The sequence below is a fragment of the Hemicordylus capensis genome, chromosome 2, assembly GCF_027244095.1.
Source record: "Hemicordylus capensis ecotype Gifberg chromosome 2, rHemCap1.1.pri, whole genome shotgun sequence".
NCBI classification, from domain to species: Eukaryota; Metazoa; Chordata; class Lepidosauria; order Squamata; family Cordylidae; genus Hemicordylus; species Hemicordylus capensis.
In genome coordinates this window covers 6,732,196-6,755,854 of record NC_069658.1, presented here as the reverse complement: position 1 = coordinate 6,755,854, position 23,659 = coordinate 6,732,196, and the positions used below count along the sequence as shown (strand labels likewise).

Genomic DNA, 23,659 nt, shown 5'->3' with positions numbered 1-23,659 from the left:
GTTCTATGTACTTTGTTTAGTGGAGGCACTCATGAGGGGACGGATAATTGTTAGATATATTTGAATTATTTAGTGAATCTGCAGTTCGGTTTCTACTGGAATACGTGGAATCTGCCAAGCTGTTGTATCTAGGGATGTGCATGAATCAATTTTTTTGATTAGATTTTTGCCTGAATCAAATCACCCCTGATTTATTTTTTGTCCAAATCTGGACAAACACCCTGAAATCTGAAACACCCCAGATTCAATTTGGATGTGGGACGCATAGCGGACTACTAGCGCCCGTTAATTTAACGGGCTTAAAGTTACTAGTTGTGTATATTTCCACCATTGGTCAGGGCCAAAGAACTTATTAAATGAAGGATCTGGGCTACTGAGTTTCAGAATGACCTTTTGAGGACATCTTGGTCATTCCACCTGCTCAGTGATGGGATGAGAACTCACCCAGCAGATTATTTCTACTTCCTCAACTTCCCTAAACATAGACGGGCCTTCTTGAGGTCCTGTATGAATGACCTCCCCTCAGAACTACTGGCTGGCAGATATAGCAGAATTCCAGCTGAGCAGAGATATCATCCCTGTAACTCTGAGGAGATCGAGTCAGTTGCCCCTGTGCTCCTATGGTGTGTCTTTTACATAGGTCTTAGACGACGGTTAATTAACCCTGTTTTACATAACCTGCCAGGATAATCGGATGAATTCTATGTCAAATATTTGTTAAGAGATGTGAAGCCATCTTTCACACACTGTTGTGAAATTCCTTTGTTCTGCAATACAAGTTCGATGTGCTCTGCTCGCTGACCTTTAGATCCAGTGTACAGATATGTTATCAATATGGCTATGTTTAAATTTTACATTTGTTTTAGATTTTTTGATATTGGTCAAAGACCATAATAAATACTGACTGACTGACTGGCTGACTGATATTTCCACTATAGGAAATAATGTGGATTCAAAGTTGCCCTATCCTAACCTTAACAGGGATCCCCAGCTTTCATTTCCAAAAAAGAAAAAGCTAAGCTCTAGGCCTTGTAGCAATGGAGTTATGGAGCAAAATGTGTGGTATCTGTTTTTCAAGTGTTTGGATTCTTTGGAGTATCATAACTTCGCCTCATAATGAATCCCTATGAGGATTCACTGCACACCTTCATTTCTTCTGTTCATTTTGACTGTCATTGGACAGTGTGAACTGTCAACTGCCTTGTGTCAACTACACCACCCTCCCCCACCCGCACACACTGGGGTACTCAGTTTATTTTTTAGTAATTTCAAAATGCTTAGATTATTTGGTGTCTTCATTACACACCTTCATTTCTTCTGTTCATTTTGACCCCACTGCTTTGCGGGTGGGGATGGGTAATTAGTGGCATCCCATGTGCCAACTACTCCCTAACCCGCAAGCCACTGGATACTCAGTTTATATTTTAGGAATTTTTGAGATATATAGAATCTGTGGTGTATAATGAGTCCTCATAGGAATTCATTATGAGGAAAGGTTATTACACACCAAAGAGTCTAAACACTTGAAAAAATTCCTAGAACATAAACTGAGTAGTGCCCCACTGCCTTGTGGGTGGGAGGGGGGTGTAGCTGACACATGGCAGTTGACAGTTGGCACTGTCCAAAGACAGTCAAAATGAAAAGAAGAAATGAAGGTGTGTTATGAATCCTCATAGGGATTCATTGAGGAAAAGTTATTGTACACCAAAGAATTCAAACACTTGAAAAACAGTGATCACTTATTTTGCTCCATAATTCCACTTCTGCAAGGGCTAGAGGTTAGCTTTTTTAACAAAATGAAAGCTGGGATCTGGGGGAATTAATAGGAGGAATTCGAATCTTGAATTGATTGAAATAGAATCTGGCATTATTCGATTTGGACTCAGATCTAGCCAATGGAACACAGGGGTGATGATTTGTTCTGTCTCCAAATCACCCGAATCACCTAGATTCAGGCACAAATCAATTTGTACCCAAATCGATTTGCACACATCCCTAGTTGGAGCAGCTACATACTGTATATTGAGTGTGTATGTTGCTTTGTTAAGAGCTCTTGGTCTGTCTGGAATTATTTTGTGTTAATACAAGCAAGATGGTCGTCCACCCTACCAGACCTACCAGGGTAGGACAGGGCTAACCCAGGTAGAACTGAAGCACCAGGAGCACTCCTGATCCTGGCACTCCTCCAAATAGCCTTGCTTTGAAACCCAGAATAAAAGTGAGGTAGGAGATGAGTGTGTGCTGTTAAAAGATCTACGCCAGAGTGGTGGCTAGACACTCAAACTATACTTGGGGGTTACCATGGGGAGTCAGCTCATCTATGGGGGAGCAGTCTATTACAGTATTAATCTGAGCAGGGTTTTGCTTTTGGAAATAATGAGGAAACGTAAATGCAATGCAGCAGATTTATTTAGGGATAAAGGGTTACAGGAAAAGAAAAATATTAGGTAGGCAGACAATACACTCTTAATTAATAGTCTTACCAAGAATCTCACTAAGAGGAATTTAGCTAAAGGTGCAAATTGTAAATAAATCAACTTAAGGCTTGCTGTAGAAAGGGCTTGGATGCAGAAATGGAGAGGAAAGAGAAGGGGTGAGGATATTTAGAGGGACAGAAGGTTAGTATTACCTATCCTTATCCGGTGGTGCGTCTGGTACACGTGTAGATAGGCACACAAGCAGATCTCCTTGCAAGGATAAGGCAGCAGAAAAGCAGGGAGAAGAAAGGGCAAGTGGTATAGAGCAGGAATTCTCAACGTTGGGTCCCCAGATGTTATTGGACTTCAACTCCCATAATCCCCAGCCAAAGGCCACTGGGCCTGGGGATTATGGGAGCTGAAGTCCAATAACATCTGGGGACCCAACGTTGAGAATTCCTGGTATAGGGCTACCAGCTTAGGAACCAATATGGTAAAGGTATGGTAAAGGTGTACACAAATAAAATTTTGTCATGCAACATGAATGCCACAATATAAATTCCTTGTTTTTCTTTTTCAGTGTGAACCTGGAGGCATAGGGCCCATGACATTTCACAACTGACGGTCATCGTTCCACTCTCTTCTGTACTCAGCAGACTCACTTAGAATACTGAAGGAAGCACTGGTGCAGCAAGAGAGCGGCTGAACAGACCATCCCAACTAGCTGCACTGGTGTAGTGGAGAAGTGGCAATTTTTGACAACGTTCCCTTATTCAAGAAGCCCTCTCTGTCACCCCCCAAATATGTCCTTGATAGTTGCACCTATTTCCAGGTAGTTTAGGGAGATTTCAGGAGAAGTGGGGGTTGTCAAGAACAATTCCTGGGGAATCGCGGGAGAGGGGAGTCCCGATTTCCAGTGCCCCAAGGAAAGTGGGGTCACTGTTTGGGGGCACAAGCAAGGGTGCACATGTACACATGGGCTGGCAGGGAGCAAAATTTGACAGCTACTTGGCAGCAGTTTCCAAGACAGGGAGAGCAGTTGCCGGGGTACCCATCCCAGCAGCTTTCCTGTAAAGCTCAACCTGGCTCGATAGAGAGACCCCATGGTCTGACACTCTCATGAGAGAGGGGTCCGTGGAGAAGGGGTTGTTTTGTCTTCACACATTATTTGTGATTCTGCCCGACATCCCTATCCCCACAGATGGTTCTTCTCCTGAATGAGCAGTCTGCTTGGGATCACCTTCCACTGTCATCAAATATGTCAAATCGCCCCTTTCACTGGGGCAATGATGATCCTGCTGCCCGACGCTTCTCATGAGTAAGCCTAGGAATTGCACAGGTACCCCCCAAGGGGAAGGGGCTGGGTCCCCCTTCCCCAAGTTTTCTGTGAAAATAAATAAAATTTGGCTGCTCAAGAATCCCTGGTTGAGGCTGCCTTTTAAACCAAACCCTGGGCACCCCCTCCCCTAGCCATTTGTTTCCCTCCTGATGCTGTGATGGGGTGCTCAGCTTATGTTGCCACCTGCAGTATCTGTGCTTGTGAACATACATCATTGTCACTTCATTCTTGGGGAGCCAAGTGCTTAGTATCCATCATGTCATCCTGTTCCCTTTCCTCCTGCTTACCAGGAGAGGGGACCAAGAAACTGAGAGGGGAGAGGGAATAACCCTGGGTAACTTTGCCCCTTCTCAGGCTGACAAGCTTGGGATGGGATGTGGTGGCATCCCTGTTGCTGGGCAACAGCATTTCTGCACTGGAGACAGGAGGGGCGGGGCTGCTGATCATAGAGGTGACCAGCAAGAAGCACCACAGACATGGAGCAGGAGTGATCCCAGATGGGTCTCTGCTGCCATTTCTATGATTGCTGTTTCAAAAACTGCACAGAACTGCAGTTATGGTGGCATCTGTGTTTGGATGTAATGCTTTGGCAGCCAGACCTCAGGTGTCAGCGGTGAACCTTGCTGCAAACCCAAAGTTCAGATTGGAATTTTTCAAGGCAAACTTGAAGTCTTTGGGGGCTCAAAACCACAGCTGCACACATTCGGATATAGCAGAATTCTAACCTCTGCCCCATGTACTCCAGTTTTGCATGACATCCTAATTTAGCCAAAATGTGTACATGAAGCTTCAGTGCATCTCCACATTCACATGGCTTGCCAACAGTTTTTCGACTTCCAGCTGTCCTCTTCTCTGCTTGCAAATGTTTTTGAAGAGGCATGTCATATTTAGAGGACTGATGAGGGAGGGGTACCAACCAAAAGCAAAAAACCCTACATTTTTGCCAGAAAATCAAAGGACATAAGTGTTCTCTCCCCTCCCCCCACCTGCTGCTTACTATTTTGTTATCTGTGCACCTGTTCAAGTGAACAGGTAGCTTTGGGGTGGTCTCTGCCCCATTCTGACCCAAAGTGCTGCCCCCCCCATCTTAACCTATCCTGGGTACCAATCCTTCTGCCACACTGGACTTTTAGACTCCACCCATACCAATATCTTTGGGGTTTATTTTGTTGGCACTTTCCAGGGGGTAAACATTGTCCTAACCCCCTGTTTTTGATCACAATGTGGATTACCAACGTTAGTGTGATTCTGTGAATCCATGCCAAAGTGGGAATCTCAGGCCATCAGTCGATTTGGCATGGATTCACACAATACTTCAATGTTGGTAATAGGGGTGTGCAATTCGGGTTTTCGGATGATTCGGCTCGGACCCGTACCGAATCATCCCTGTTCTGTTTTGTGCCCAAATCTGGGTCACCCGAATCACCCTTGATTCGGTTCGGATTCGGATTTAATCTGAATCCGAATCTGAATCGATTCGGGGGTAAAAAGGGGCCCAGGGGCAAAATTTTGGGGTGGGGTGGTAGTGCCCAATGGGTAGAGTCTACCACCCCAGTTTCAGGGGGATTGGGGAAAATCCTGGTTTTTGGTGAATTTTTAAAGTTTTAGTGATTTTGGGGCAGTTCGGGGGCATAGCATGGGATCTGGGCAAAAGGAGTGGAGTAGAGTGGTAGTGTCTAATGGGTGCAGGCTACCACCCCAATTTCAGGGGGATTGGGCAAAGGGCTGATTTTTGGTAAATTTCTGAAATTTTCATGTCTTTGGGGCAGATTGGGGCATATTGGGGCAGAATAGTGGGGTAGGGTGGTAGTGCCCTCTGCCCAATCCCCCTGAAATTGGGGTGGTAGCCTCCACCCATTAGGCACTACCACCCCACCCCACTCTTTTGGGGCAGATCCACTTTCTGCCCCCAAACTGCCCCAAAGTCACTAAAACTTCAAAAATTCTCAAAAAATCACCCCTTTGTCCAAACGCCCTGAAATTGGGGTGGTAGCCTCCACCCATTAGGCACTACCACCTCACCCCACTATTCTGCCCCAGGCCCCACGTTCTGCCCCAATATGCCCCAATCTGCCCCAAAGACATGAAAATTTCAGAAATTTACCAAAAATCAGCCCTTTGCCCAATCCCCCTGAAATTGGGGTGGTAGCCTGCACCCATTAGGCACTACCAGCCCACCCCACTCCTTTTGCCCAGATCCCATGCTATGCCCCTGAACTGCCCCAAAGTCACTAAAACTTTAAAAAATTGCCAAAAATCAACCATGAACCGAATCACCCGAATTTTTCAGGTCCGAAATTTGGGTGATTCGGCTCGTGCCCGAAAAATATCGGGGGACATCAGGGGTGATTCGATTCAGCCCTGAATCACCCAAAATTGTTTGTTTCGGGCACAGATCGTTCTGTGCCCGAAATTTTTTGCACATCCCTAGTTGGTAACCCACATTAAACCTAGATTCAAATGACTGTGTGAACAAGCCTAATAAGTGATTTTTTATTTTTTATTTTTTTAAAAAAGAAGAAACACTGTTCACTAAGTGGAGTACAACTTCTGAGGAAGTGTTCTTTGTAACTTGAAAGCTGACATACTAAAGTCGTTAACTCTGAGGAACAGGCTCCTGTGCATTAACAGCAGCCCCTGGTGTAGCTATGCTGGTATATTCTTTACAGGAGACAGCGATCCTTGGGTCTCACAATCCAAGAGACCCGCCTGGGGAGGGTGAGCGGGGAGAGCAGGCTTACCCCGCACATGAGCAGGGTGGCAGCCCTGGGCATCCGGATCAGCTGCCCACATGACTGCCAGCTCTGTGACGGAGCCGGCAGGGGCTGGGAGGATCGGGGGCCCCATGGCCCCCGGAAGCTACAGTATGCCCTGCGTGAGCATGCAGGGCATACTGGAGAGACCCCCGAGCCGGGAGGCTGCTTTTGATCCTCCCAGCTGGGGGTCTACTCATGAGTAGCCACAGCATGGAGCTGCAGCACGGCTACTCACGATTTTGAAATCCAGGTTTGCAGAGAGCTCACTCCAGAGTGCTCGCTCCGGTTTAAGGGGAGGGCTAGTTTGGCAGGTTAACCGCCTCCGTGACTCCCACGATTAGGCAAAATCAGGCTAGGCTCCCCTAGCCCAATTTCACCTGATTGTGGGAATAGCCCCAATCTCACTGATGGAGTACTGGTAGAATACCTGCTTCACATACAGCGGTATTGGAAGGACACTTCGGGAAGGTGCCCTATGATCAAAGATTATGCCCCTGCCAGAATGGTGAAGTGGAGTCTACGGAACATCTGATGCTGAAATTAGGGGTGTGCACGGAACTGCACAGCTACGGTCCGGCACTGTGGAGGGGGTTCCTTTAAGGGCGGGGAGGGTTTACTTACTCCTCCCACCTCTTTGCCCCCTCCAGCGCTCGTATTTACTGTAGAAATTGGGGCAGCAGGATACCTTCCTGCCACCCCTTGCCCCTCTGCAATTCAAAAGGCTCCGGGCCTCCGGCTTCGGGGAGACGTGAAGCTCGCGCGTGACGTGCATGTGCGCAAAAGGCTTGCCAGAGCCTTTTGCATTGCGTAGGGGAAAGGGGCGGCAGGGAGGTATCCTGCCGCCCCAATTTCTACAGTAAATACGAGCGCTGGAGGGGGCAAAGCAGCGGGAGGGGTAAGTAAACCCTCCCCACCCTTAAAGGAACCCCCTCCACCCGGACCGGACCAGCCAGGTCCGAACCGGTCCGGACAGTCCGGAGGCCTTTACAGTGGCCTCCAGACAGGTCCGGACCCATCCCTAGCTGAAATGTAGATTTTATACTGAATTAAGGGGAAAGCTTCTCTCCTCTCTATTAATTCTTTTCAATTCTAATTGCCCTTCTGATGGGGACAAGGTCCTTTTTCTGCTTACTGCTAAGTCAGAGTACATTTACAGGAGGGTAGCAAAAAAAAATTTCATAGCAAGCAAGATTCGGTTTAGAGTGATTGAGGCATGAGATGCCGGGCTGTGCATTTCAGATTAACCGGTTTCATTTGAATGAAATTAGTCATGTATATGGTATTTGAAGGTATTAATGTTTTATGCATTTTATTGTTGTGTTTCTTTTTCTTGTATTTATGCTGGCCTTGGGCCGAAATTGATAAATACATACATATCTGATTCACATACAGAAGCTCCGGGATTCATATTTGGCAGCATCTCCTGGTAGAACTGGGAAAGATCCTTACCCAGAATCTTGAAGATCTGCTGCCAGTCAGTGTTAGATGGACAATAACTGAGTTAGATGGACAATTTTTCTGACTCTGTATAAGGCAGCTTCATATGGTCCAATAGTGTCTAGTCTCTCAGAAGCTCACAACTAGGGTGTTGAGCTCTTTCCTGCGGTCTGTTCCCAGTGTCCGGTATTCAAAGGTATACTGCCACTGAACACTGAAGGTCTATGTAGCTATGCCGTAACTGGTAGACCTACCTTCCAAGAACTAGCCTAAATTTTTTAAAGGCTTCTAAGTATGTGGCCATCATCATGCCTAGTGGCAGCGAATTCTATACATTAGTGATGTCTTGTGCATTTTCTCTTGTCTGTGCTGAATCCATACCTCGTCAATTTCATTGAGTAAACAAAGTCTAACTCCAAATGTTAACTTTAAACTCCAGAATGATGAGAGGTGAAATTTCTATTTCTATTTCTTTAAATTTATTCATTTTATTTACTTACTTACTTACTTACTTTTCCTTTCTTCCATTCTTTCCTTCACTCTCTCTCAATTTCTCCTCCACCACACTAATTTACAGCAACCCGCTTGTCCTGCTTCACTTGATGATGACACTGAGCTGCCTGTTGTATTTGCATGTGTGTGTGAATCTGGTGTTTTAAGACCAAAGTGGCATCTGTTTCAGATTTGTTGTCTGTTCCCCTAATATCAAAGGCTTTCAGATCACAGCTGCATTCAAGCATTCTCATCCCACCGGCTGTTTTCCGAAGCAGCTTTCTTGCTTCATTGCAACAGTTTATTTTCTCCTTTCCTCCTTGATCAAGTGCTGCAACAATCTGTAAAAACAATAACAAGTCTAGGGGCAGTTTAACTCCAAATTAATCTTGTCCAAGCTCTAAAGTATATCCAGCAGCCTTCTCTCCCCCCCCACACACACTTCCTAGAAAATGCTTTTGCAATAAACATTTTCCAGTGTTTCAGACCCTCCAACATTTTACAAACAGAACCAGGATGTGATTGCACTCGCTCTCCCCTTTGCGTCTATGCTTTCATTGGCGGCAAGATTGTAGGAGCCCCACTAAAGCATGTCAAATGTTGTGAGAGTGAGTGGGAGGGCTAACTTCAATGCAGTCTAAGGTAACTCCCCCACATCGTCTTGAACTTTAAGATCATAAACCTGATGGATGACCTTTACCGGGGAACCAAGAGAGAGTGTGTGACTCTGCTGGTTCTTCTGGATCTCTTGGTGGCGTTCGATACCATCGACCATGGTATCCTTCTGGATCACCTGGGGGAGTTAGGGAGTTGGGCTTTGTAGTGAATCTGCTCCTATCTCTCGGGTAGATTCCAGATGGTGGAGCTTGGTGACAGTTGCTCCTCAAAATGAGATCTGTTATATGGAGTCCCTCAGGGCTCCATTCTGTCACCAATGCTTTCCAGTATCTATATGGAACCGCTGGGTGAGGTCATCAGGAGGTTTGGTGCTGGGCGTTATCAATATGCTGATGACACCCAAATCTCCTTCTCCTTTTCATCTTCTGGAAATGACACTCATTCTCTAAATGCCTGTCTACAGGCAGTAATGGGCTGGATGAGGGATAACAAATTGAAGCTGAATCCAAGCAAGACGGAGGTACTCATTGTGGGGGCTCAGAATTTGAGGAGTGAGTTAGATCTTCCTGTGCTGGATGGGGTTACACTTCCTCCAGAAGGAGCAGGTGAGCATCTTGGAAGTACTCCTGGACCCAGGCCTCACCCTGGTATCTCAGGTGGAGGCCATGGCCAGGAGTGCTTTCGATCAGCTCTGGCTGATTTGACAGCTGCGCCCATTCCTTGAAGAGGATGACCTCAAAACAATGGTGCATCAGCTGGTAACCTCCTGGCTTGACTACTGCAATGTGCTCTACGTGAGGCTGCCTTTGTACATAGTCTGGAAACTTCAGTTAGTTCAAAATGCGGCAGCCAGATTGGTCTCTGGGGTAACCCGGAGAGACCATATGATGCCTGTCTTGAAACAGCTACACTGCCTGCCGATATGTTTCCGGGCAAAATACAAAGTGCTGGTTATTACCTTTAAAGCCCTGAACAGCTTAGGTCTAGGTTACCTTAGAGAGTGCCTTCTTTTGCATGATCCCCACCGCATGTTAAGGTCATCTGAGGAGGTCCGTCTCCAGTTACCACTGGTTCGTTTGGTGGCGACTCAGAGGCAGGCCTTCTCTGTAGCTGCTCCTGGTCTGTGGAATGCACTCCCGGCAGAAATCCGTAATTTGAATTCATTACTGTCTTTCAGGAGAGCCCTTAAAATCTATCTGTTTGGCCTGGCCTTCCAGGGTTTTTAAACTACTGTAAACTGTTTTAAATTATTTTAAATGGCTGCCCTGGTTTTCCAGGGTATTTAGTTGTGTGAATGTTTAATTGATTCTATTCTGTTTTTATATTTTTGATTTTCATTGTTAAAATGGTTTGATTTGATTTTAATCATTTTTATCCTGTTGTAAACCTCCCTGAGCCATTCTGGAAGGGCGATATATAAATCAAATAAAGGAAGGAAGGAAGGAAGGAAGGAAGGAAGGAATTCCTTGGTCTCCCCATGCAATTGAGAAGAGTGAGGGGGACAAAGAAAGCATCCAGCCGGAAAACAAAGTGCTCTTGGGCTGCAGAGGGTGAGGGGCTGCATGTTTGTGCTCAGCACCATCTACACCTCTTGTGCTGATATGCTTACATAGAGGAAGGAATATGGCCAGTATGGAGTAGCACACCCATGTTCAGCAGTAAGCGGGGGAGTGGTGGGGAGTGGTAATGGAGCCGGGGGGACAGATTAGAGCCCTGTAGTATAATCCTTCCTTCCTTCCTTCCTTCCTTCCTTCCTTCCTTCCTTCCTTCCTTCCTTCCTTCCTTCCTTCCTTGGGATTGTAAAAACAAGGAGGTTGGTGGGCTGTGTTTACTCAGGTGCATAAACTGTTATTTTTTAATCTCTGTTTCACACATTAACCTCTGGTGGACTTGGAGAGTCCATCAAAGGTCCCCTGGCCCCTGGGTTAGGCAAGTATGTCAGAATCTCAATCCTCAGCTCTCAAGCTGAACACAGCCATGCTGCAGAAAATAACCACCGCAGCCTGGTCAGCCTTGTCTGTGAGGTAGCCATTGCGGAGTGTGTGTGTGTGTGTGTGTGTGTGTGTGTGTGTGTGTGTGTGTGTGTGTGTATTAATCCTTTATTCACTTCCATCATGTCCTACTGCAGATCCCTGTAGCTTTCCCCTTAAACAGATGCCTGTCATGTGGAACTTTATTGAGAGCTTTCTAAAACTCCAGATAAATCATGCTGGATGTGTTGACACTGTCAACCTTGTCTGTAACCTTCTCAAAGTCAAAGGAAGTTAAGCGGGCTCTTTTCTCTCTCCCTCGGCTCTGGATTCCCTTCTTTCACCGTGACGATTCTGGGTGGGCTATGCCAACTGGGGCCAGCCAGCTTAGACCCAGGGAAGTCAATGGGGGATGGATCAGCTGCACCTCCTGAGCATACATCCCAATCCCTTTTTGCACCTTTGCATGCTGAACCAAGTTCCTGCTTTTGATGTATGTTGCAAATTCCAAAGCTAAATGAGCCAATGAACATTTATTCAAAATAGGTACCTTGTGATTCCTATCTTTGGTGGTTAATGTCCCTTGCACCTGATGTCTCTTTGTTTTACTCCGGCATTGACATTATCTTTACATTTTCTCCTTTAAAAAACATGGATGGCAGGTAGCAATCTAGAATAATCTTGCCCAAAACTGTGTGGAAATTTCTAGAAAGGAAAGGACGGTGGGATCCTACATAGGAAGAGCCCTGCTGGATCAGCCCCAAGGCCTGTCTAGTCCACTATCCTGCTTCCATGGTGGAAGCTCACAAGTAGGGCATGAAGGTTCTAACCCTCTGCAGTCATTTATCCCCCAGCATCTGACATATTTATTTATTTTATTTATTTAAAATAGTTATACCCTGCCCTGTGCAATACTGCTTGGGGTGGCTCACGACATTTATGAAGTGCAATATAAAATCAGATCAATGAAATTAACCAAATTAAACAAGTTACAAATCCAAGCTAAAATCACATTCAGAATTGGCTTTTAAAATTTCATTCAAATTTCATACAATTACAATGAATGTTAGTGGCAGGTGCATGAGCAAGGCCTGAGATGATGAGTGGAGGTCTCTGGCAGGTTCATACAGGTGAATGCAGTCTGACAGGTACCCCCTTGTACCCTTGTGCCCCTATATGGAGTATACATATTGAAAATATGTATACCCTGTCCCTTCAGTGCAGTACTGCTCAAAGCGGCTTACAGCATTAACAGAATAGATGCAATATAGGATTTAAAATTAATAATGTTAAAAAGTTAAAAGCCCAAGATAAAATCTAGAGATAAACATTCAGAGATAAACTAAGGAACATAGGAAGCTGCCATATACTGAGTTAGACCATCGGTCCATCTAGCTCAGTATTGTCAACACAGACTGGCAGCAGTTTCTCCAAGGTTTCAGGCAGGAGTCTGTCTCAGCCCTATCTGGAGATGCTGCCAGGGAGGGAACTTGGAACCTTCTGCTCTTCCCAGAGCGGCTTCATCCCCTGAAGGGAATATCTCACAGAGCTCACGCATGTAGTCTCCCACTCAAATGCAAAATTCAGGACAGGCCCTGCTTAGCAAAGGGGACAATTCATGCTTGCTACCACAAAACCAGCTCTCCTTCAGGAAAGTCCTTCAGACTTCAGAAAAGCCCTGTGGTAAATCTGAGCACTGGGGCCCACTGCTGACTGACATGGTGGGGCGGGATTTCCCCTCCCTTCGCCCAGCTGTACACAGCGACACAGGTGCAAAGGGAAGCTGGCGGCAGCCTGTATTCGGCCGCCATGCCCCCTGGCCCCACCCCCATGTCTGATGTCAGACATGGGGTGTGGTCTCCCTGCAAAATGTGGCCGCAAGGCCCTATTTGGTAGGGAGATCAGGCCATGCTGTGTTGGGCAGTGCAGGCCAGAGCGACTCTCCCTGCCTTTAAAGGGAGAGTTGTTTGGGAGCAAAATAATGCCCCCCACATCTGATGTGGGGGCATGTCTGGGGCCACACTCACGACCCCTGGGGGGGGTGGCCCGGGATCTTTGAACCTATTCGCCCAATGGTGGCTCTGCCCCTGTGGCTACAGTAGGGTGGTTCTGTAACGTCTGAATGAGTCTTGTGATTTTACATGGTTGAGTTCTATTCTTCATTGCAAAAGGGGGAAAATATTTGTGCATAAATATTCAGGTGAAAAAAATCCCTCAGTATCTTCGTTTGCATCTGTGCAACTTGATCACAATTATCTGCACATGTATTGCTGTGATGTAGAACCACACCAGTCAATAGTTTTCACCATGATCGCAAAACGGATACTCCATGTCTAGTAGCATGGTTGGGACAAAAACTGGGGAAGACCATCATCTCCAAGACCTGGAAGTTTCATTTAGCTATCAGGATCATAGCAATTGATAGCTATATTCCCATCTGAGGAGCCCCCATCCCATCTGAGGGGCCCCCAAATGCAGTTGGACTACAATTCCCATCGACCTTTTGGCCACTGTGGCTGCGGATGATCAGAGTTTTAATTCAGGACCAAAGGGAAACCCTGCTCTACGAATTGCATAACCCAGTCTTTGCCAAACGTCTGAGGCTCATCCACACCCTCCCTCCCTCCAGTTAAAACTGGATGCACATTTCACTCTCACATTGAAAATCTATAGCCCTATTATACTCATCATGTGTACAATCTGTGTACAGTGCACACAGGGGCAGATCTGTACGTGAGGTACCCTCATTCACAAGTTATGCTGAACACAAGTAAAGCAGTATACTTCCAAACTGCAACCTGCATTTCAGGGAGCCTGTACCCAAGATCACGTTTTAAATGAACACAAAAACATGTACATGTGTACACAAATCTGAACTCAGGTACAACATAATAGCTGGATTCAGATGTAACAGGAAACCCAAGGTCCCTTCACCTCCGGTTCCCTCACCCACACATCTGAATTTGGGGAAATTGAGTTTGTGGGGGAAAGGGACCCGTGGTTTCTCTCCCCAAACCTCATTCCTGAAGTGCCAGCATTACATATGAATGCTGGCACCACAGTTTCAGTCCCATGGAACTGGAGAGGGAGGAAGCTCCTCCCCACTCCAGACTGATTGGCTGTGCAGGCTGTCCTTCTGTCAAGGAGGAAGACTGCACATCCAGCAACCCCGCCTCTCTGAAGTCTTGCTGACTGCAGAAACGCAGCTCTCCCGAATGCCTGAATGCAGACGGGAGAGCATTGGGAGGGGGGCACGGAACTGTGGGTCCCTTGGACCCATGGTTCCACGTTACGTCCAAATGGGGCCAATGACTGAACAGGGCTTATCTACCTCAAATCAGTAAACTACCTCCAGTGATTCGTGGAATTCTGTGAGCCAGTGTTCTGCATGTACATCTGGACTGAAAGGAAGCAAACCGGCAGTTGCCTCTAATGCTGAGTAATTCTTCTGCATATCCATATCAGGGATCATGGACTGAACCAATCACACCCAATGCTTATTCCCAGTTATACTCATCTCCAGCAGAGCAAGGATGGAACTTTATAATCATGCAGATGATGGCAAACAGTCTCTTCTGGGCATGGATGCTTTGGACACATGGTTCTCTTTCATTATTTGATGTACATATTTCTTGTGGACTCTCTAGCCGTTCTCTCAAGGCACACTCATGTTCCCCTCACACAGAGTTTGAGAATTAGTGGTCAACACTGGTTGCTTTCAAAAGCCACTTAAGCTTGTGATCAAGCTTGTGGTGTTGAATTCTACCCATGAATTATGTGCTGCGAAAAGAGGAGCTTCCATTTTCCAGAACTGAACTTATGGGTAAACCCCTGCTAACTGAGCAAAAGGCACCTTTTAAAAGTGGTGATTCTCTTTATTGAGCACGGGGAGAGCAACTGGTCCTATCCACCCTCAGCACAGCATCTTCCCAGTGGCTGTTGCTGGTATCTGCCTTCTGTTTCTGTTTTAGATTGTGAGCCCTTTGGGGACAGGGAGACATTTTATTAATTTATTTAGGAACATAGGAAACTGCCATATACTGAGTCAGACCACTGGTCTATCTAGCTCAGTATTGTCTTCACAGACTGGCAGTGGCTTCTCCAAGGTTGCAGGCAGGAATCTCTCTCAGCCCTATCTGGGAGATGCTGCCAGGGAGGGGACTTGAAACCTTCTGCTCTTCCCAGAGCGGCTTCATCCCCGAGGGGAATATCTTGCAGTGCTCACACATCAAGTCTCCCATTCATATGCAACCAGGGCAGACTCTGCTTAGCTATGGGGACAAGTCATGCTTGCTACTACAAGACCAGCTCTCTATGTAAACCACTTTGGGAACTTTTGTTGAAAGCGGTATATAAATATTTGTTGTATTCATATTCTTATAATGGGAAGATGTTAGTTCACTTCAGAAATTATGCTGTATGAGTGTACAGATGTCTGTATTCTGTGTTCTTTTTCTGTGTTCTTTTTCAAAGTGAATCTGGATACAGGCCCATCAAATGCAGGGTACAGATAAGTGTATTTCTCTACCTGTGTTCAGCATAACATGTGAATGGCTGTGCCTGTGTATATTGTACACCAGATGTATGAGTGTTGAACATAATGTGTGGATGGGCCTATTATTAGTTGTTAATTTAGCACTATCCAAGTGCATGACATCTTCCAAGGTGCAAGATAGACGGTCCCTGCCCCAAGGGGCTTCCAATTTCAAATTTGACACGGGAGATATAACAGAGGGAGGTGAGAGAAATGGAGGTCAGGCTGAATGGAAAGAATGTGCTTGGTTGTGTGTTAGGTTTAGTTGTATTTGGTGTGTTTGAAATGTTTTTTCATCCTGCATTTCCAACAGGAATGCGTAAATCTTCAGGGAGGCTTACATCTAAGATTAAAATCACATGATGATTAAATAAAATTCCCAAAATAATTAAATAGAATAAAATAAAACTGGTGTGCAATTTCATAAAACAGCCACCTAGGATTTTTTTTTTTAATGAACAACATTAAGATAAATTAAAGGCTTGGGTGACTGCATAGGCAGGCATTCACCTGGATGGGGATTTCAATCCCCAGCTGGACAAATGGTCAGCCCATGCAGTTCGGGGCAGGGAGAGAAGAGAGAGGGGAAGCTGAGGCAGGGCAAGAATTGGGACTGAGAGACGCAGCTGCAACTCATTTTCCTCCCCACACAACTCATCGGCACTGCTTGCCACTGGCCACTTTCTCCCATTTAAGCCTCATGTTGTCTTTGGTGTGGGTGCAATGGCTGATTGACCTGGCCCCGACCTGGAGAAGAATGTATGCAGCTAGCGGAATTCTCTAGGGAGAGTGTTCCAAAAACCAGGAAGTCCCGTCTCACCAGAAGACAGATCCCTCACTTCTAAAGGTGTGGGGATCTTCTGAAGGGACCCTGAATGTGATCATTATTGCCGGGTAGGTTCATGTGGCACAAGACAGTCCTTCCGATACCCTGGCCTCCCAAATCTCTTCATGCCAAATTTCAGTGCACATTTCAGCCACGTACTGGGCTTTCTGTGTGTGTCTTCTTTATGAAGCTGACTTTCTTCAGCCCTCCTCTCCTCTTCCCAAGTTTTCTCTTCATTTCAAAGGCAGTGGTGGAGATTTTGAAGGTTGTTCCTCTCTCCGGTGAAGTGTGACTGTGTCTACCTGTTTTGTTGGCATCCCACAGAGGAAGACAGATGCTGTCTGCTGAGGTGTCTACAAGTTATTAAACTGGATGCGGTTCAGACATTAATGTCTGTCTGCTTCTGTGCAAAGAAAGTCCTTCCCTTAAATTTACAAAATTGCAGGCCTGTTCCTCTAATAACACCGGTGACACCATTGACATGGCATTCCCTCACATCAGGCATTCATCTTTGTTCTTTCTTTCCCCCATTAGAAGACACCAGAAAGCATTTTTTCCCCTCTTCAGGTTTATCTGGGGGCTTCTGCAGCAGTCACCGTTGATTTCTGTTAGCATAGTCCCTTCTTTAATAAAAAGAACCTCAACCTCTGGTAAACCAAGTGCAAGTTATTGACAAGGCGAATGAGGAGCCTATTACTACAAACCTGTAGCATCTCAGAATTGCAGAACAATAAATCTGAAGGTCCCCCATGAGGAGTTGTATTTCCTCCCCCCCCCCCCAGTTTCCAGGGTTCTGCTCTTCGAAACAAGCTGCAGCTGGGGACCAGTAAGTTAAGAGAAGGGACTGGGGTGATAGCAAGGCCAGCCCTTCCATGAGGCATGGTGAGATGTGGGGAGGGGCAGAGGTGTGGTAAAGGGCAGAAGGGACAGCTGGTAACAAGCCCCTACCACCACTGGTGCCACACTGCTATCCACGACCACTGTCCTTCCTTGCCCTGCTGGGGCATGCTCTTCATTTATTCATCATCTGGGTCTTTCCCAGCGAGCAGGCTTCACTGTGGAATTAAGAGGGGTGAAATACTGTGAGTTACGGGGCATATTGGATATTTTGAAATTGCCCCCAAACCAGATGCAAAAATGGATTTATTTTTTTTACCCTGGACATAAAGCGGGTTAAGCTCCAATGCGCAATGGAAAACCCTGTATTGTGTATGGAGTGCTCCCCAATAGCTTACAGGGACTTCAATGTAAATCTGGATGATATGTGAATGCACACCTGCCTTTCCAAAGCAAAATCATCATCTGGCAGGTCTCCAGGAGATTGGGTGCAGGTTATTATCAGTATACTCATGACACCCAAATCGAATTCTCCACATCAGCATCATCAGGCAGAGGCATAAGTTCATTAAATACCTGCCTGGAGGTGGTGACGGGCTGGATGAGGGATAACAAAAAAACAATATGTTTCGAGGCAAAATAAAAAGTGCTGGTTAGGGTTAGGGTTTTAATTGGATATTTTAATGTTGTGTTGTGAGCCACACAGAGAAGAATTTGTTATGGGCCTGCTAACAATGTTTTTAAAAAAGTATTTTTACAGAGACACAAGTTTTGGGTGGTATAGAAATGTTAACAACAACAACAACAACATAGCAATGGAGTTTGGACTAGACAGGTGTGCTGCATTAATATTGAACTGAGGGGGGGGGGGAGAAGGAATAGAACTGCCCAATGAAAGCAACATCAAGAACCTGGAAGAGAAAGAACATTACAAATACTTGGGCATTCTCCAGGCTGATAACATTGCACACACTGAAGTTAAAAGAAAAATTGGAAGTGAATACATCAGGAGAGTTAAAATCATGACCATCAATCATGCTCTGCAACCCCGCAGTGATGTCGATAGGCTATACCTCCCTCGCAGCTCAGGTGGAAGAGGAATGCTGCAAGTCCATCAAACAGTAGAGGAGGAGAAAAGAGGCCTTGAAGAATATATCAAGGACAGTGAAGAAGATGCACTTCAAATGGTCAATAATGAGAAACTATTCAACACCCATTAAACAAACCAGGCCTACAAGAAAGAACAAGTCAAGAACTGAGCAGAAAAATGGAAAAATAAGCCACTGCTTGGTCAATATTTGCACAATATAAGATGAAAAACAGACATCACCAAGACCTGGCAATGGCTTAAGAATGGCAACTTGAAGAAATAAACAGAGGGTTTAATACTGGCTGCACAAGAACAGGCACTAAGAACAAATGCAATAAGAGCAAAAGTAGAAAAGTCATCCACAAACATCAAGTGCCACCTTTGTAAAGAAGCAGATGAAACCGTGGACCACCTAATCAGCTGTTGTAAAAAGATCACACAGACTGAATACAAACAAAGGTATGACAAGGTAGTAGGGATGATACACTGGAACATCTGCAAAAAATACAAGCTACCTGTAGCCAAGAATTGTTGGGACCATAAAATTGAAAAAGTGGTAGAAAATGAAAAAGTAAAAATAGTATGGGACTTCCGACTAGAAACAGACAAACATCTGCCACACAATACACCAGATATCACTGTAGTCGAGAAGAAAGAAAAACAAGTGAAAATAATCGACATAGCAATACCAGGGGATAGCAGAATAGAAGAAAAAGAAATAGAAAAAAAACCAAATACAAAGATCTACAAATTGAAATTGAAAGGCTGTGGCAGAAGAAGACCCAAATAATCCCAGTGGTCATTGGCGCCCTGGGTGCAGTTCCAAAAGACCTTGAAGAGCACCTCAACACCATAGGGGCCACAGAAATCACCATCAGCCAATTACAAAAAGCAACTATACTGGGAACAGCCTATATTCTGCGATGATATCTATAACAATGGCAACAACATTGACAATAAAATTCAGCCATCCCAGGTCCTTGGAAAGGACTCGATGTCTGGATAAAACAAACCAGTCAATAACACCGATCCTGTGTAAACAACAACAACAACAATAATTAGACTGTCCCAGGAGAGATATAGAAGAAGACAGTTTGCAACATACTGTTTGGGGGCAAAGTGTTGGAGCATTTCAACTCCAATCAGGCCTGCATTATACTGATTGTTTAAATCTCTTCAAGTCTGTTTTCTAGACTGCCTTTGGGACAGTCGCCTCTCGGGTTGCCCTGGTGGAGACAGATGGGGGTAGTATGACCATATTGGTTCTCCTGGACTCCTCAGTGGCTTTTGATACTGTCAACCATAGTATCTTTCTGAGTTGGGATTGGGAGGCATATTGCTACTGTGAAACCTATTTGGAATATCTTACCAAGGAGATGGGGCTGGGGAACATTTGCCTCTCCCATAGCGACTATCATACGGGGTGCCTCAGGGCTCTATTTTTATCCCCCATGCTATTCAACATCTATGTGAAACGGCTGGTAACACCATTTGGGCATTTGGGCGGTGGTGTCGTCGATATGCTGATGACATCTAGCTTCATGTTTTTGGTTTTTGTTTTGCCGGCTGATCCCAGGAAGGAAGTGGAAACCCTGAGTCCTGATGGACAGAGTCTGGTCTGGGTGAGGGCAAACAAGCTTGTTTCCAGGCAAGATGGAAGTGTTCTTGAATGAAAAGGCCACTGAACTGGGGTGTGTGTGTGTGTGACTGTTCTAAGTGGGGCTGCTGCCCCAGGAGGACCAGTCAGTAGCTTAGAATGCTACTGGATCCAGCATTGCTTCCCAGGAGCGCTTTCAGCTAGATTTGTCTAAAGCTCCAGCTGTGGCCCTTCCTAGAGTAGGCAGATCTGGCCTTGGGCATGCATAAGAACACAGGAAGCAAAGTTCCAAGGACTTAAACCATTGATCCATCCAGCATAGCGTGGTCTACTCTGATGGGCAGCAGCTTTCCAGCGCATCAGATAGGGCCTTTTCCATCACATGGTGATGCTGTGGGTTGAACTGGGGACCTTCTGCATGCCAAATAGATGTTCCACCACTGAGCTAGAGCTCTACACGTGCACTGGGAACATCCCCATAGGATTGCTGTAATGCACTACATAGGATTGCCTTTAAAGTGATTCTGGAAGCAACAGCTGGCACAGAATGCCACTATTCAGATGCCCCCGGGAGTACAGTTGCAGAAAAGTGTGATGCCAATTCTGCATCAGCTGTGCTAACTACCAGTTCATTTGTGGACCAAATTTAAAATCATGGTGTGGGGCTAGGGTACCTTACCATCTTTGGCTATATGAGCCTACCCAGATGATATGAAGAGTGATGGAGAAATTCTGGGAATTCTGGGTTTGTTTAATGAGCAGAGGCCAAGCCGGGCATCAGGTTCAAGCTTTTATTGATCATGCCATTCTGAGTGTCTCTCTTCGAAGAGCATACCCTCAGACTTTTGGCAAGAGTCTTTTATACTTTTTACATACAGGCTATAGGATTGTGTACAGAGCCTATCAGAGGCCAAAGTTTCATGGTATATACCAATCATACTTGCAGAATAAAGCTTAGCCATTGGTAGACAAGGCAAACCAATTACAAGGCAGAAACCAGCAATAATGCACCAATCAGCTTTAGCTGTGCTTTTGCCTAGTCAGGCAGAGCAAGCTATGGTCAACAGGTGTTTATCTCTAGTCAGGCAGGGCAGAGTATTATTTTCAAGAAAAGGGGCCCTTGTAACAGCAGAGTGCAGAAACTTGTGACCTTTAGGACTTATGTAGGTAACACTAGGTGAAAGGGGATAGTGGAATTTTCCTTCATCAGCAGCCCTGCAAGCCCTGCTTTCTGGCCCACCATTGAGTTCTGTTCAATTGGTGATGACCAGGGACAGGGCTTTATTTGTGGTGGCACCACAGCTGTGGGGAATACTAACATTCAGCACTCCTCCCCACCTGGGCTGCTTTTAAGCAAACCATTAAAATGTGCCTGTTCTGAAATGCTTTTAACTTCATTCTCTGACTTGCTGCTGCAGTCCAATAAAACTGTTCGGTTTTGGGTTTTTTTTAATGTTGATGAATTTATCGCATGATTGTTAGCTGACATACGAGACTTGCTCTAAAAGGTAGATTATAAATCTTTTCCTTTAAAAAAATGTATTTATTTAAAGATTTTTTTAAGCCAATACAAAAAAGAGAAGAAGAAGAAGAAGAAGAAGAAGAAGAAGAAGAAGAAGAAGAAGAGACATATATGACATCTCATGATAATAAAATACATCAACTTGGATTCCAGTTCCCTATCATATCAAACAATTCATTCTAACCCAATGGTAACTGAATAACATATCTATGCATCGATAAACCATCAAAGGTATAGAACTTATGGCCTAGTTGACAAAAAAATAAAATAAAATAAATCCAAATTTTTGATGTGGCATTAAACCATGAACCAAATTATAATATATAAACGCTTCCCACGTTGGGGAAATCTTACCCATTGATGCATAACCCCAAAGTTTAAGTTACCACTCTTCTAATGATGGGATTAAATTAACTTTCCAATATTTAGCATAGAGAATTCTAGCTGCAGTAGTCATATATATAGAGAGAGTTAAATATATTTTACAGGTATATAAGGTTTTTTGATATTTAACAAGAAAATATCTAGTAACTTCAGAAAGTCAGTATTCAAAATTTATTGCATCTTAGAATGAATTGTCTCCCAAATTTGCTTAGCTTTACTGCACGTCCACCACATATGATAAAAAGTTCCCTCCTGATTCATACATTTCCAGCATTTACCAGAAGATTTATTGTCTGTCTTTGCAATCATCATTGGAGTAAGATACCAGAAAAAATACATTTTATACCAGTTTTCTCTTAATGGTGCTATTCACTGTAAATTTAATATTCACCTTCTGTTGATATTCCACATTGTTGCATATCAATTTTATTTTTTTAAGTTTTGCATCCATTTTATCATGGAATATTTTACCTGTTCCGATTCTGTCTCGTACTTCAATAACAACTTGTATAAAAGTCCTAGTAAAGGTTCTGAGTTTTGTGTTATTAATATTTCAAAATCCACAAATAAATAGTTCTGGGAGAAGCTTTTCAGCACATCACCTTAGTCCATGCACAGAGATATGTCTCCAAACATGGATCTCAGTCACTGGGTTACTAGAGCTGCCTTCACATGGTCACAGTGATCCTGGTAAAAGAGTTAACCAGAATAGCTGGGCCCACAGAGCTGATTTTAAGAACCTAGGTTGATAAGTTGGTGATGCATAACTCCTCATCTCTTAACAAAAAGACCCTTCATTGTGCAAAAAAGGGAAAAAAACTAAAGCTTGGTATCCTTATCTATAAAACGCTTGGTGTCCGTCCGTGGACGGACACCAAGCGTGTGTCCGTGCCTCCCTGGCCTCTTCTGGGCATGCGCGAAGCACATGGCCAGAACAGAGCCAGGGAGCCAGGACCGCCAGCACCCGGCGGCCATCTTGGGTGGCCAGAAGCGGCCGCCCCGAAGAAGCCGGGTAAGCGGTGGCGGGGGACACTGGCCGAGGCGGCGGCAAAGCCGCCGCCTCGGCCAGAGGAGACGGCGCGGCCAAGGAGGCGGCAGAGCCATGGCCGAGGCCTGGCCGTGCTGCCGCTTACCTGGCTTCTTCGGGGAGGCCGCTTCTGGCCGCCCAGGATGGCCGCCGGAAGAGGCGGCGGAGAAGAATGCGGTGGTGGGCCCGGGCAGCGGTGGACCAGGCCGGAGCCGCGGGCGGCAGTGGGTGGAGGGCCCGGCCAGAGCCGCGGGCGGGAGGGGTAATGGCGGCGGTGGTCTGGAGCGCAGAGCTCCCCTAGCGCCCGTTATCCAACGGGCTACAAAGCCACTAGTACATAATAAAATGTTTTGGTGTAACACAGCATCCTCATGTTGTATACCAACTTTTAGGGTTTTTTTTTTCTTTTTTGCACAATAAAGGGTCTTTTGTTGAGTTTAGGAATCTAGAATTTCCAAGAAAATCTGGTCAGCTTGCTGTGGTTATCCCACATTTTCCAGGATAGGAAACTAGCATCTGATCTGGAATCTTAAAAAAATAAATGTGTTAATTTCTGAATGCATGTTGCATGTTTCCAAACAGCATTATCATGATACTTCCCTATTGCTTTAAAACTCTGATTTCTTCAATGGCTCCAAATCCATACCATTCTTCTGTTTTATTTTTCCACGTTTCTTTGTTTTATTTCTTCTTCTTCTTCAAAACAGAAACCAGAGATCATATTTTTTTATTAATAAAGAAAGGGGGGAGAGACCCAGAAAAGAAAAGAATTTGTCTTTATGAAAGAAAATACTGTAGATATTTTGCCAAAAA

The 23,659-nt window shown here is 45.2% G+C and overlaps 1 long non-coding RNA gene across 2 annotated transcripts in view; it reads left to right on the top strand.

The window, feature by feature from the left end:
- Window positions 1–23,659, top strand: part of LOC128342783 (uncharacterized) — a 51,142-nt gene that overhangs the window by 14,491 nt on the left and 12,992 nt on the right. The window contains exon 3 of one of the 2 annotated variants that reach the window (XR_008315173.1): window positions 2,998–3,822. The exons of the other annotated variant lie outside the window; for it this stretch is intronic. This is a non-coding gene — a long non-coding RNA (uncharacterized LOC128342783). Of the gene's footprint in view, window positions 1–2,997; window positions 3,823–23,659 lie in introns of those variants that run through there. 2 annotated transcript variants of the gene reach the window in all.